Genomic DNA, 13,027 nt, shown 5'->3' with positions numbered 1-13,027 from the left:
CATAATTTTTGGTATAGTAGTTGTGACTTATTCACACTATATACATTTGGCTTCCGCAACAATTGGTATCAGAGCCAAGGTACTGTCTAAGTATGCTCTGTGGTTGCAGCATAGTCTGATCTTCCACATCAGAAAAGATTTATCTTGGTAACTGAGTCAAGGTTCTGTCTGAGTATGCTCTGTAGTTGCAGCTTAGTCTGATCTTCTACATCAGAAAGGAAATAATCTTGATTTGTGTCGTCAGCTATTAAATAATATTTGTGTCAAATATGGGAGACAATAAACAAGAAGAATCTACATCAAGTGTCAACAATACGTCATCATTGGCATCTTCGCTTATGACAAGAATTGTGTCAAATGCGAAATTTGCGGTAGAAATTTTTGACGGGTCCGGACATTTTGGGATGTGGCAAGGCGAGGTTCTAGATGTCCTTTTTCAACAAGGGCTAGATCTGGCCATTGAAGAAAAGAAACCAGATGTTATTGGAGAAGAAGATTGGAGAATTATCAACCGTGTTGCTTGCGGTACCATTCGATCCTACCTTGCTAGAGAGCAGAAATATCCATACACAAAGGAAACTTCTGCAAGTAAATTATGGAAAGCACTAGAGGATAAATTTTTGAAGAAAAACAGTCAAAATAAATTGTACATGAAGAAGAGACTGTTTCACTTCACCTATGTTCCTGGTACCACGATGAATGAACATATCACCAGTTTCAATAAGTTGGTCACAGATTTGCAAAATATGGATACAACTTATGATGATGGTGACTTGGCCTTAATGTTGTTGGCGTCACTTCCTGATGAGTACGAGCACCTTGAAACTACTCTACTCCATGGAAATGACGAAATTTCTCTCAGAGAAGTTTGTTCAGCTTTGTACAGCTATGAACAAAGAAAGCGAGAAAAACAGAAGGGCGGAGAAGGAGAAGCACTGTTTGTGAGGGGTCGTCCTCAAAATCAAACGAGGACAAAGAAGGGAAGATCCAAGTCAAGATCCAGACCCAGCAAAGATGAATGTGCCTTTTGTCGAGAAAAAGGGCACTGGAAGAAAGACTGTCCGAAGTTGAAGAATAAGGCCAAACATAACAATGGAAAGGCTATTATGGATTCAAATGTAGCTGATTGTGATGATTCAGACTTCTCATTAGTTACAACAGAGTCATCAACATCATCAGACATATGGTTGATGGACTCGGCTTGTAGCTATCATATGTGTCCCAACAGGGACTGGTTCATGGAATTTCAAGAAGGAGAATATGGAGTCATCCACACAGCGGATAACAGCCCTCTTACCTCATATGGCATTGGTTCAATACGATTAAGGAACCATGATGGAATGATCAGAACATTGATAGATGTTCGATATGTACCGGATTTGAAGAAGAATCTCATCTCTGTGGGAGCCCTAGAATCAAAAGGGTTCAAAATCATTGCAGAAAATGGAGTGATGAGAGTATGCTCTGGTGCACTAGTGGTAATGAAGGCTAATCGGAAGAATAATAATATGTACCGCTATCGTGGCAGTACAGTTATTGGGACAGCGACAGTAACATCCAGTGACGACAAAGAGGCAGAAGCAACCAAGCTATGGCACATGCGCTTGGGACATGCTGGAGGAAAATCCTTGAAAACTCTATCAGATCAAGGATTGTTAAAAGGAGTAAAGGCTTGCAACTTGGAGTTTTGTGAGCATTGTGTTAAAGGGAAACAGACAAGGGTTAAATTTGGTACAGCGATCCATAATACTAAAGGCATTTTGGATTATGTACACTCTGATGTTTGGGGTCCTTCCAAAACACCTTCATTGGGTGGGAAGCACTATTTTGTAACCTTTGTTGATGATTTTTCCCGAAGAGTATGGGTGTATACAATGAAGAGCAAAGATGAAGTGTTGGGAATTTTTCTCAAATGGAAGATGATGGTGGAGAATCAGACAGGCAGGAGAATCAAGTGTATTCGCACAGACAATGGAGGTGAATACAAAAATGATCATTTCAATAAGGTCTGTGAAAATGATGGCATCATCCGACACTTCACTGTTAGACATACACCACAACAGAATGGAGTGGCAGAACGTATGAACCGGACCTTGCTGGAGAAGGTACGGTGTATGTTGTCCAATGCTGGCTTGGGCAAAGAATTTTGGGCTGAGGCAATTACATATGCATGCCACCTCATTAATCGTCTACCATCTGCTGCTATTGATGGCAAAACACCATTTGAAAAATGGTACGGAAAACCTGCTGTAGATTATAACTCTTTGCACGTGTTTGGCTCAACTGCATATTATCATGTGACGGAGTCAAAATTGGATCCAAGGGCAAAGAAGGCTATTTTATGGGAATTACTTCTGGAGTCAAAGGATATCGCTTATGGTGTCCTATGACAAAGAAAGTAATGTTCAGCAGAGATGTTACCTTTGATGAATTTGCTATGGTAAATAAGGTAACAGAAGATACCAAACAAAATGAAGGTGCTTCTAAGCAGGTGGAGTTTGAGGGAAAATTTATTTTTCCTACACAAGAAGCAGAGGAGGAAACAAATGAAAATTACCCTCTGGAAGGAGAGCCAGTAGAGGAGATTCCAACTCAGGAATCTCAACAACAACTTGAATCAATAGCAACCAGCAGGCCAAAAAGAACAATAACGAAACCTGTTCGTCTCATAGAGACGGTTGCTTGTGCAACCTCAATTGTAGCTGATGATGTTCCTACTACTTACAAAGACGCTGTCCAAAGTTTCAGAAGAAGATAAGTGGAGGATTGCCATGAATGATGAAATACAGTCCCTTCATCAGAATCATACATGGAGATTGGCCAATCTCCCGAAGGGAAAGAAAGCAATTGGGTGCAAATGGGTATTTGCAAAGAAAGAAGGATTTCCTAACCAATTAGATGTTCGCTACAAAGCAAGATTGGTGGCCAAAGGATATGCTCAAAAGGAGGGAATTGATTACAATGAAGTGTTTTCTCCAGTTGTAAAACATTCCTCCATTAGAATTATGTTGGCTTTGGTAGCACAATTGGATTTGGAACTAGTTCAGATGGATGTAAAAACTGCGTTTTTACATGGAAACTTGGAGGAGGAAATCTACATGACTCAGCCAGAAGGATTCAAAGTTGCTGGAAAAGAAAATATGGTGTGCAAACTTGAAAAATCGTTGTACGGATTGAAACAATCTTCTAGACAATGGTACAAGCGATTTGACGAGTTTATGTTGCGGCAAGGGTACAAGAGAAGCAAATACGATCATTGTGTGTATTTGCACAAGCTTAAAGATGGTTCCTTTGTATATCTTCTCCTATATGTTGATGATATGTTGATAGCTTCCAAGAATTTGGAAGAAATTGATAAGTTGAAGATTCAACTGAAGAAGGAGTTCGAGATGAAGGATTTGGGTGAGGCAAAGAAAATTCTTGGCATGGAGATAATTAGAGATAGACGTTCAAAGAAACTCTGTTTATCTCAAAAGGAATATTTGAAGAGAGTACTTCAACGTTTTGGCATAGATGACAAGACTAAGCCAGTTAGTACTCCACTTGCTTCCCATTTTAAGCTAAGTACTACTATGTCGCCAATGGATGAAGCTGAACGAGAGTATATGTCAAAGGTACCATACGCAAATGTTGTTGGTAGCTTGATGTATGCAATGGTTTGCACAAGGCCTGACATTTCACAAGCTGTTGGAGTTATTAGCAGATATATGCACAATCCAGGGAAGGAGCATTGGCAAGCTGTGAAGTGGATTCTACGGTATATTCATAATACTGTAGATGTCGGGTTAGTTTTTGAGCAGGAAGACAATCAGTCTGTAGTTGGATATTGTGACTCAGATTTTGCGGGTGATATGGACAAACGAAGATCAACTACTGGTTATGTGTTTACTTTTGCAAAGGCACCAGTTAGTTGGAAGTCTACTTTGCAGTCAACAGTTGCTTTGTCTACAACAGAGGCAGAGTACATGGCTATTACAGATGCTGTGAAAGAGGCAATTTGGCTTCAAGGATTGCTAAAGGAGCTTGGTGTTGAACAAAAAGGTATCACAATTTTTTGTGATAGTCAAAGTGCTATTCAATTAGCGAAGAACCAAGTTTATCATGCAAGGACGAAGCACATTGATGTTCGGTATCATTTCGTACGAGAAATCATAGAAGAAGGTGGAGTCACGGTGAAGAAAATTCATACTACAGAGAATCCTGCTGATATGCTGACAAAGGTGGTGACTGCGGTCAAGTTTCAACATTGTTTGGATTTGATCAACATTGTTGAACACTGAAGATTGAAGATGAAGACACAACCAAAATTTGTTATTGAGAGAGAATTGAAAATGTGGAATTTTGCCAAGGTGGAGATTTGTTGAAGTTTGGCAAAATGCCAAAGTCCCACATTGGTTGGGAGTTAAGTTTGGAGGGGATTTTTCCCCTATAAAAGAAGGCCTAATGTTTAGGATTGAGACACACCTCTCATTTGCCTTCTCATCTGTTTAAGGCATTTGTATCTTCTCTCTTTAGTATTATTTCACTTGTATTTTTGGAGTGGAATAAAATATTGGTTGTGTCCGAGGAGTAGGCAAAATTAGCCGAACCTCGTAAATTCTGGTGTTTCCTTTATTGTTGTTTTATTGTCTTATTTATTATTTGGTGGCTGTCATAATTTTTGGTATAGTAGTTGTGACTTATTCACACTATATACATTTGGCTTCCGCAACAGAGGCCATATTTGCTAAACATATTAAAAGGTAGAAGTAGTTAAATTCTAAATACTAGTCACTTAAGTGGCTGCCCCGTGCAAATACCATATTAACAACGAAGAGGTTGAGTAAAAGCTTCAGTGATCAGCCACAGCAAGTGGCTTTACATCGGAAGAATAACCTGTTTCTATGAGTTCAGAAGCGAGATGGGATCTGAATCCCATCAAATTTATTGGTGTTCTAATTGTTTGTGTAACGGTTTTGACAGTTCTGTTGACGGCCTCTGTTATACTCAGGGCCTTTGCTTCTGATAGCCTTGAGACTTCGACTGAAGCTCGAATCTTTGATGTTAAACCTCCAAATGGTACTTCATTTTTCCATTCTTTAGCTTTTTGTTTAACTTATAGTAAATTCTACCTGTTTTGGGTGAATCAAGCTTGCCATAAGTAGAATAGCTACAACACATATACATATGGACTTTCAGCGTACTTATGCAGCCTGTTTATGTGCTTTTGGTTTTTATTTCCTAATTACTAGTTACAGGTGCGCGCTCTCTCTCTCTCCCTGTGTCTGTGTGCATGTGTGCGTGTGTCTGTGTGCATGTTTTGCGTGCAAGCTTGCTCTTCTAGTTTGATTGTGGATCTAACAGTTGGATACATGCTTGTGATCTGTTTGTTATACTGATAAAGTATGTAATCACGTTTCTTAATTGTTTAATTTCTTTCATCTTTTTTTTGTTTTTTTAAGTCACAGTTTCTGAAGAATATGGTAGTCATCAGCCAGTCACGGTGCAAAAGGATAAACTGCTCGGTGGACTTCTTCCTGCTGGAATTGATGAAAAATCTTGTCTGAGTAGATACGAGTCAGCCTTATATTATAAAGAACTGCGTCACAAGCCATCGTCTTACCTCATCTCAAGGTTACGAAACTACGAGGCTCTTCATAAGCAATGTGGACCTCATACAGAATTATACAATAAAAGTGTCGAGCTTATCAAGTCTGGTCAATACATATCAGGTTCTGCAGATTGTAATTACTTGGTTTGGATTTCCTACAGTGGTTTAGGAAATAGGATACTAACCTTAGCTTCTGCTTTCTTATATGCTATTCTTACAAACCGAGTCCTACTTGTTGATCGTGGAGTTAATATGCCTGGTCTCTTCTGTGAACCTTTTCCCGAGGCTTCCTGGTTTCTTCCTCAAGATTTCCCAATACTTAATCAGTTTAATACCTTTGATCAGAAATCTCCTCATTCCTATGGTTATATGGTGAAGAATGATATCATTATAGGCAATTATTCAACTGGCTCAATATTACCTCCTTCCGTCTACCTCTATTTAGCTCATGACTACGATGATCAAGATAAATTATATTTCTGTGACCAGGACCAAGGTTTTCTCCAGAAAATTCCTTGGCTGGTCATGAAGTCAGATGAATATTTCGTGCCTTTTCTTTTCTTGGTACCATCGTTCGAGCAAGAATTAAGTAATCTTTTTCCAGAAAAAGAAACAATATTCCATTTTCTAGGTAGATACCTGTTACATCCCACAAATTCTGTATGGGGGCTTGTTTTGAGATACTATCAAGCTTATTTAGTCCAAGCTGATGAAAAATTAGGCATTCAAATTAGAGTCTTTGAATCAGATGTTGGCCCTTTAAAGTATGTATTGGATCAGATATTAGATTGTACAATGAAGGAGAATCTACTGCCACAAATGAATCAGGGGAGCCAATAGTACTCAACCCGACGGGGAACAAACAGAAGAAGAAAATAGCCGTCCTGATGACTTCTCTAAGCCCCGGATACGCTGAAGAGTTCGGCAACATGTATTGGGAGCATCCTACCGCGACAGGAGAGATTGTTGGTGTTTACCAGCCGAGTAAGGAGATATATCAGCAAAGTGAGAATCTCATGCACGAAAGAAAGGCGTTGGCAGAAATGTATCTACTGAGTTTAACTGATAAATTGGTTACAAGTGCGCGGTCCACTTTTGGATATGTGGCTCAGGGACTTGGAGGTATGAAGCCCTGTATCCTATACAAGCCTGAGAACAGGACAGCGCATAATCCGCCTTGTGTTCGAGCTGCATCGTTGGAGCCATGTTTCCATTCCCCACCTAGCTATGATTGCAAAAAGAAAACGGGAACAGATACGAGCGAAATTGTTCCTCATGTTAGGCACTGCGAGGATGTGAGCTGGGGCTTAAAGCTATTTGACCAAAATGGTGAATTATAACCATGTAGCCGTGTAGGTTATTAGCAGAGGCGTATCTCAAGTTAATATACAATAACTGGATTCACAGTCAAGTATTTATATATATTTAGCGGATTTTTCAATACATATATAGTTTACAGGGTCTAGACAAAAGTTACTGGATTCGCGTGAACTCTGCCCTAATTGTTAGCTGTACTCTTAATTCTGTAAAGGTAAGTCAGAATGATTTTCCTTCAAGATGTAATTTGCTTCCTGGTGAGCTGAAGGGTGAAAAGGAGTTGATCAGATCTTGGTTTTCAGGTTTGCATTCTTTTTTCACTCTGCATTTGAGAAACCGAAACCTTTTTAGGCGCTGATCCAAAGAGGGTGAGGAGCGATTAATTTTGTGCAAATTATTATAGTTGAATATAGTGCAAAGCGCTTGATAGCATCATTAATTGAGTTCTTAGTTTTTGCACCAATATAGAAAACAATTTATATATTATCATCAAGTTAAGTTAGAGGCAAAGCAAATGGACCAAGGTAGACAAAAACCAAACGGTTTGGACCTTAACCATATTGGAGAAAAATCATCCCAATAAAAGACTCTCTTATGAGGGATCACTCCTTAATACACAATAACATGGGTAAAAATTTACCCGCACCGAGTGTTTACACCAAACCAATAGATATATGACATGTGTCTTGCATATGGACTTCAATCATTTAACCATGGTAAATTACATACATTCTCATCTAATTAAATTAATTAACCATAATGAGTTAATATAATTTGGTGTAAACACCCAATGTAAATAAGTATTTACCCTATAACATGTCAGAGTCAAACTAAAGACAATTGGTTTATTTATAAGTTTTCCCAAAATCAATTAATACCATCAAATTAGTTCCTAAACATATATCAGATAGATATATTTCTTGAAAAAGATAGGAAAAAACATGGAAGTCCATAACATCTCAGCAAGAAAAACACCCAGAAAGTGGTACAGAAACAGATAACATAAGTACTATAACAATTAGAGTACTATAGGAAAATTTATGAGTAAATTTCATGGGTGGTTCATTCAGCTTTGTTTTTATTACCCAAAAATTATTTTTTTTTGTTACACAAAGTCATTCAACTTTGTGTTCATTACCTAAAGCCATTTTTTTTTATTACACAACAATTATTTTACTGTTATATAATTATCACAATAGTCACTATAGCCAGATTTTATAAAACATTCACTTGAAAAGTTTATTATGCCCTTGATATTATAAAGTCTCCCATTTATGTAATACTATCTATATTATATACTATATAATATATTTTTACCTAGGTATTTTAACTTATAATTAAAATAAATTTATATTATTTTGTTTATTATTTTATAATATATCTGTACATTTAATTTTCTCTGAACGTTAATTTTTCCAGATATATAGATAGCATTATTAAATTTGTCAGTAACTTTACTATGAAAAAAATCCCAAGTCAATGTTCTTAACCATGTCTAATGAAATATTTTGTGAAAATAGCACGAGCTAGCTAGTTTTCGGACTGGTAATTAAAAAATAGTCAGGGTTGCAAAGTTATTAAAAAATAGCCACTATTTTGCTGCAACACGGAAAGTTTCAACATAATATGCTAGAGATTGGTGCACCTGTGTATGAACTTCCAGCATATTATGCTGGAATTCCAACAGACGAAAAATTCTAGCATAATATATTGGAGATTGTAGCACCTATATATGAACTTCCAACATATTATGCTGGAACTCCAGTATATTATGCTGGAAGTTCACATATAAAAAATTTGAACTCCAGTATATTATACTGGAATATTTTTCGAATTTTGAACAATGTTTTCGTTCCGATTTATCTTTCCATGAAAAGTAGCTAAATTTCGATTACTTTTAAAACTACTGCTATTTTTCAATTACCACTTGTAAATCTGGGTATTTTTGAATTTCACCCAATATTTTTAATGAAAACTATAAAATCAAAGCTCACAGATTTATCAGCCAAACCATATTCTTTAATCCAATAAACAAGATACTCACATTTAGCACACTGACACATCAGACTAACACCTTCAAATAAATAATATTAACAAATTTTTTAAAACTTAATATTAAACATAAATATATTTGAATTTTTTAAAGAGTTTTACTGACTGTAGAAAACTATCGTTTGTTAAAGAAATTTGCTTTTATTATTCAAATAAATATATATTTGTTTCATTTTTATATTTTAAAATATGTTCATGTTTGAATATGATTAAACAATTTAGTGCTCTGGGAAAAGTAAATGTACGGATATACTATAAAAATAATAAATAAAATAAAATAATGTTATTTAAATTATAAGTAAAATATCTAGGTAAAAACATATTTTATAGTATGTAATATATAAGATATTACATAAATGAGAGAATTTATAATGTCAAAGGCATGATAGAATTTTCGGGTGAAAGTATTGTAAAATCTTGTCAAAATGAATATTGTGACATTAGAGCAAAGTAAAATAATTTTTGTGTAACAAGAAAAGTGATTTTTTGGGTAATGAACACAAAATTGAATGGCGTTTGTATAATTAAAAAAAATTGGGTAATAAACACAAAATTGAATAACTACCCATAAAATTTACTTGAAGATTGATTTTTAATATAGTTTTAGGATCTATATTTTTTTGTCTTTGAGCAAAAAAAAAATTAATTACTTTGAACACCCCATATTCGAAGTCCACTAGTCTTACTAATACGAATTCTCACTAAAATACTTAACTAAGGAAGTAAAAATATTTTTTGTTTGGATGACGATTATCCATACAGATGGCCTATAATTAATCCCCTCAATATTTTTTGGGTCGAGCCAGTCGCACCCAGTTAGAAACATGAGATAGTGGCAACAAGGAAATTGATCCTTGAAAATTAGGCTGAGGAGGACGTAAGAAATGATGTAGTCCAAGGAAGATTAGAATTTTAGAATGTCAAGTGCTAGCTATGAAGACGTGGGATTGGAAAGCTAAGGTACCACTAAAACCAAGCAAAGCAAGATGGAGAGGTCCCACTTAGGCGGTTTCTAGCATGTGAAACTCTAGAAGGTCCTCCATTTTTTATGTCTTTAAAATATTTTTCAACTTTGCAAGCTTATCAGCAATAGTGATATACACTAATAATATAAAAAAAATTATACAATTATTATGTTTTAATATGTGAATTAATGAATTAGTGACTATCTCTTTCTTGTAAAAATTATAAAATAAAGCTGGATACATAGATTCTTGTGATCCGACTTTTCCTAGCGAGAGCTTAGTGCACTGCGTGTGCTGCCTTTGTATCTTTATTATTAAATCACTAGTTAATGTTTACAAAGGGATTGTGTTAATATGTTTTTTTACCCCTTTAATGCACAAAACTTTAAACTCTTCTATATAATTATTCCTAAAGGATGAGATCATTCGGATGTCATATATACGAATAAAAAGGAATTCTCTACATCGCTAACCTTCCAATGATCATTTCTCCTTTCAACAAAAATGGATTCAAACGAGGCTAGATATCCCATTATATATTCACCGTATTCGATAAATCACAAGAGATGGCTTAACGTGATATATAAATCTTAGTTATTGTTGATTGACATGAATGTTTGAAGTCTTATAGCTTTTTATTTCCAAGACCATTAATTAGCTCCACCACATTAGGATTAGGGAGGGGAATTATTAGAGGAGGAGAATGGAGAAACTATCTCACCTCGCCTTAAGTCTCTAATTGCGTGAAGATTGAAGATAAGGTCTAGATGATGCAGAACATGGAGAATAGTAAAATACCACGTCTTGCACTGTTATGGACCTTATGGTTACAAAGCCCCACATATCCCTGAATTATTATGCTACCTGAATTATTATGCTTTCTTCTCACGTTAGAAGTTTGGACGAGATATCTTCAACCAAAAAATTTATTAAAAAAAACAAAACTATCTATTACATGGAGAAGGAAGGAGAAATAGAGGACATTGAGCATTAAAAATGTGGAAGATTTCTACATATTACTAAACTATATATCAGGCTTCGGCAATTGCTTATCATTCAAATTAGGTTCTTTAATTTTGTTACTTGTATATTTCACTTGATATAAGTTAATTTGGAGCAGTACTATAGTAATCAGTGAATAAGCAAAAAGAAATATCCAACCATCACCATCATCACGAACTAAGAAAGAATGGATATAAAGGTGGTGAAGAATCAAACACAGTGCTATGTTCACATTCTCAGTATATGAACAATTATATGTTATTTATCGTTGGTTAACTAAATTTGATGGTATAAAAATTTATATACTGTTAGTTCGAAAAACTAAAACATAGAAAAAAGAGGTACTCCTATTACATTGAGCTGGAGACAAACATTGAAAAATAATTATGCAATGCGGTTGCGGATAATTAGAGTCGGAAATAGTGGGCTAAGCATCCAAATCCAGTGATATTAAAGTCGATTCAAAATGCTCAACTTGTATTGGTGGAGTAATCGTATCATTCCAGTTATTACTATTTTATTTCTCATAATGGAAAACTTCCACTCATATCACTGCTTAAATCGATCGGATTAACCTAGTTAATGTATTGCTTAATCCCACATTGTGAATCTAGCTAATTATTGCCTGATCTCCTTTATGGGCACGTTGGATCGCCCTCTTAATTATTGTTGATTCATGGCTTTAATAAAACACGTACCAGCTTTCACTGGAGATAGACAACAACTTAACCAAAGTTATGACTAATACACCTGCAAGCATCTTGCAAAACATAAAGGGAGGGGTTAAAGAACTGTAATAAGTCCGCACTCTTTTAAGGAATTTCTTTCAAAGTACTCTGATCGGATAAATATTTTAATATGCTAATATTAAAAAATATTATATATACGCCATTAGGTCACCTAAAAATTATAATTTTAGGTGACTATTCATATTAAGTGAAAAATAGCAACCGGAAAAATGAGGTGGGTAACTAGCAACAACTATTCGTAAATACATATCATGTATCTATTATCACCGAGGGGTGTGCTGGGCCTCACCCTTGGAGCTGCCTGACCTGGTGACATCCCAGGGAAGAGAATTATTATTGTATAACCAAAGTTCTCGAGTTCAAGCACGCTATAATTGGTTTGTCTGTTGCAAATCTGAATTAGTCGGACCAGTCATGAGCTTCGAATATCGCATGACTGAACAAAAAAATATTATGCATTGATTTAGTGTAAATATTAGGCGAGGGTATATTTTACTGCAAGTGCATATAAGTTAAATTCATTAAAGCTCAAAAATTAGCAAGCACCGTTTGGATAAGATCTCTACTCTTAATCGGCCTAATTCAATGGAGTCCGAAACTGAAATAATGTCATTTTTTGTACAAAATACGTTTCTACTGTTAAAAAAAAGTTATATTTCTACATAAAACGCAGTATAATATTGCGTTTTACTTTAACGGAAAGTTAGCCGTTAAAGTTAAACGCAGTATTATACTGCGTTTCATTAAAAAATTAATTTTTTATAGGAAATAGTGTCAGTGTCTGCTAATTCCTATAATCTTCTGAGGCCCATATTCTTCGAACGATTTTTGACAGACCATATGTGGGCAAAACGCAGTATAATACTGCGTTATTCCGTTCTACTTTAGCACCCTATATTTTATTATAGGGAAACGCAGTACAATACTGCGTTTAAGGAAAACGCATTATTGTAAAGCGTTTTTCTATAAAAAAAATAATTTTTGAATAAAACGCAGTATTATACTGCGTTTTATGTAGAAATGTAACTTCTTCTTTTTTAACAGTAGAAACGTAGTTTGTACAAAAAATTGCATTATTTCGATTTCGGACTCTAATTCAATGACGCATCACATTTTTCCAATTCAAATTAGAGAACGTGACACAAAATAAAGCATATTAAACATAAAGAACCGTATCGATTAAGTGGAACTAAAATATATAATTAGAGTCTGGGGGGAATTCATGAAACTGAGTCGGACTTCCAACTATATATATAAAAAATAAAGAATTACGAGAAGTAGAGTGTTAAGAAATATTATTCTGTATACTTACCGAATATGGGAGACAGCACAAGCACACTAGCTGGTCTACT

At 35.4% G+C, this 13,027-nt stretch overlaps 1 pseudogene; it reads left to right on the top strand.

Annotated features, from left to right (window-relative positions):
- Window positions 1-4,809: 4,809 nt before the first annotated feature.
- Window positions 4,810-7,150, top strand: LOC104235094 (galactoside 2-alpha-L-fucosyltransferase-like; annotated as a pseudogene).
- The last annotated feature ends 5,877 nt before the right edge of the window (window positions 7,151-13,027 follow it).

This window comes from Nicotiana sylvestris, chromosome 6 (genome assembly GCF_000393655.2).
Source record: "Nicotiana sylvestris chromosome 6, ASM39365v2, whole genome shotgun sequence".
NCBI lineage: Eukaryota > Viridiplantae > Streptophyta > Magnoliopsida > Solanales > Solanaceae > Nicotiana > Nicotiana sylvestris.
This window is presented reverse-complemented; position numbering and strand designations above follow the sequence as displayed.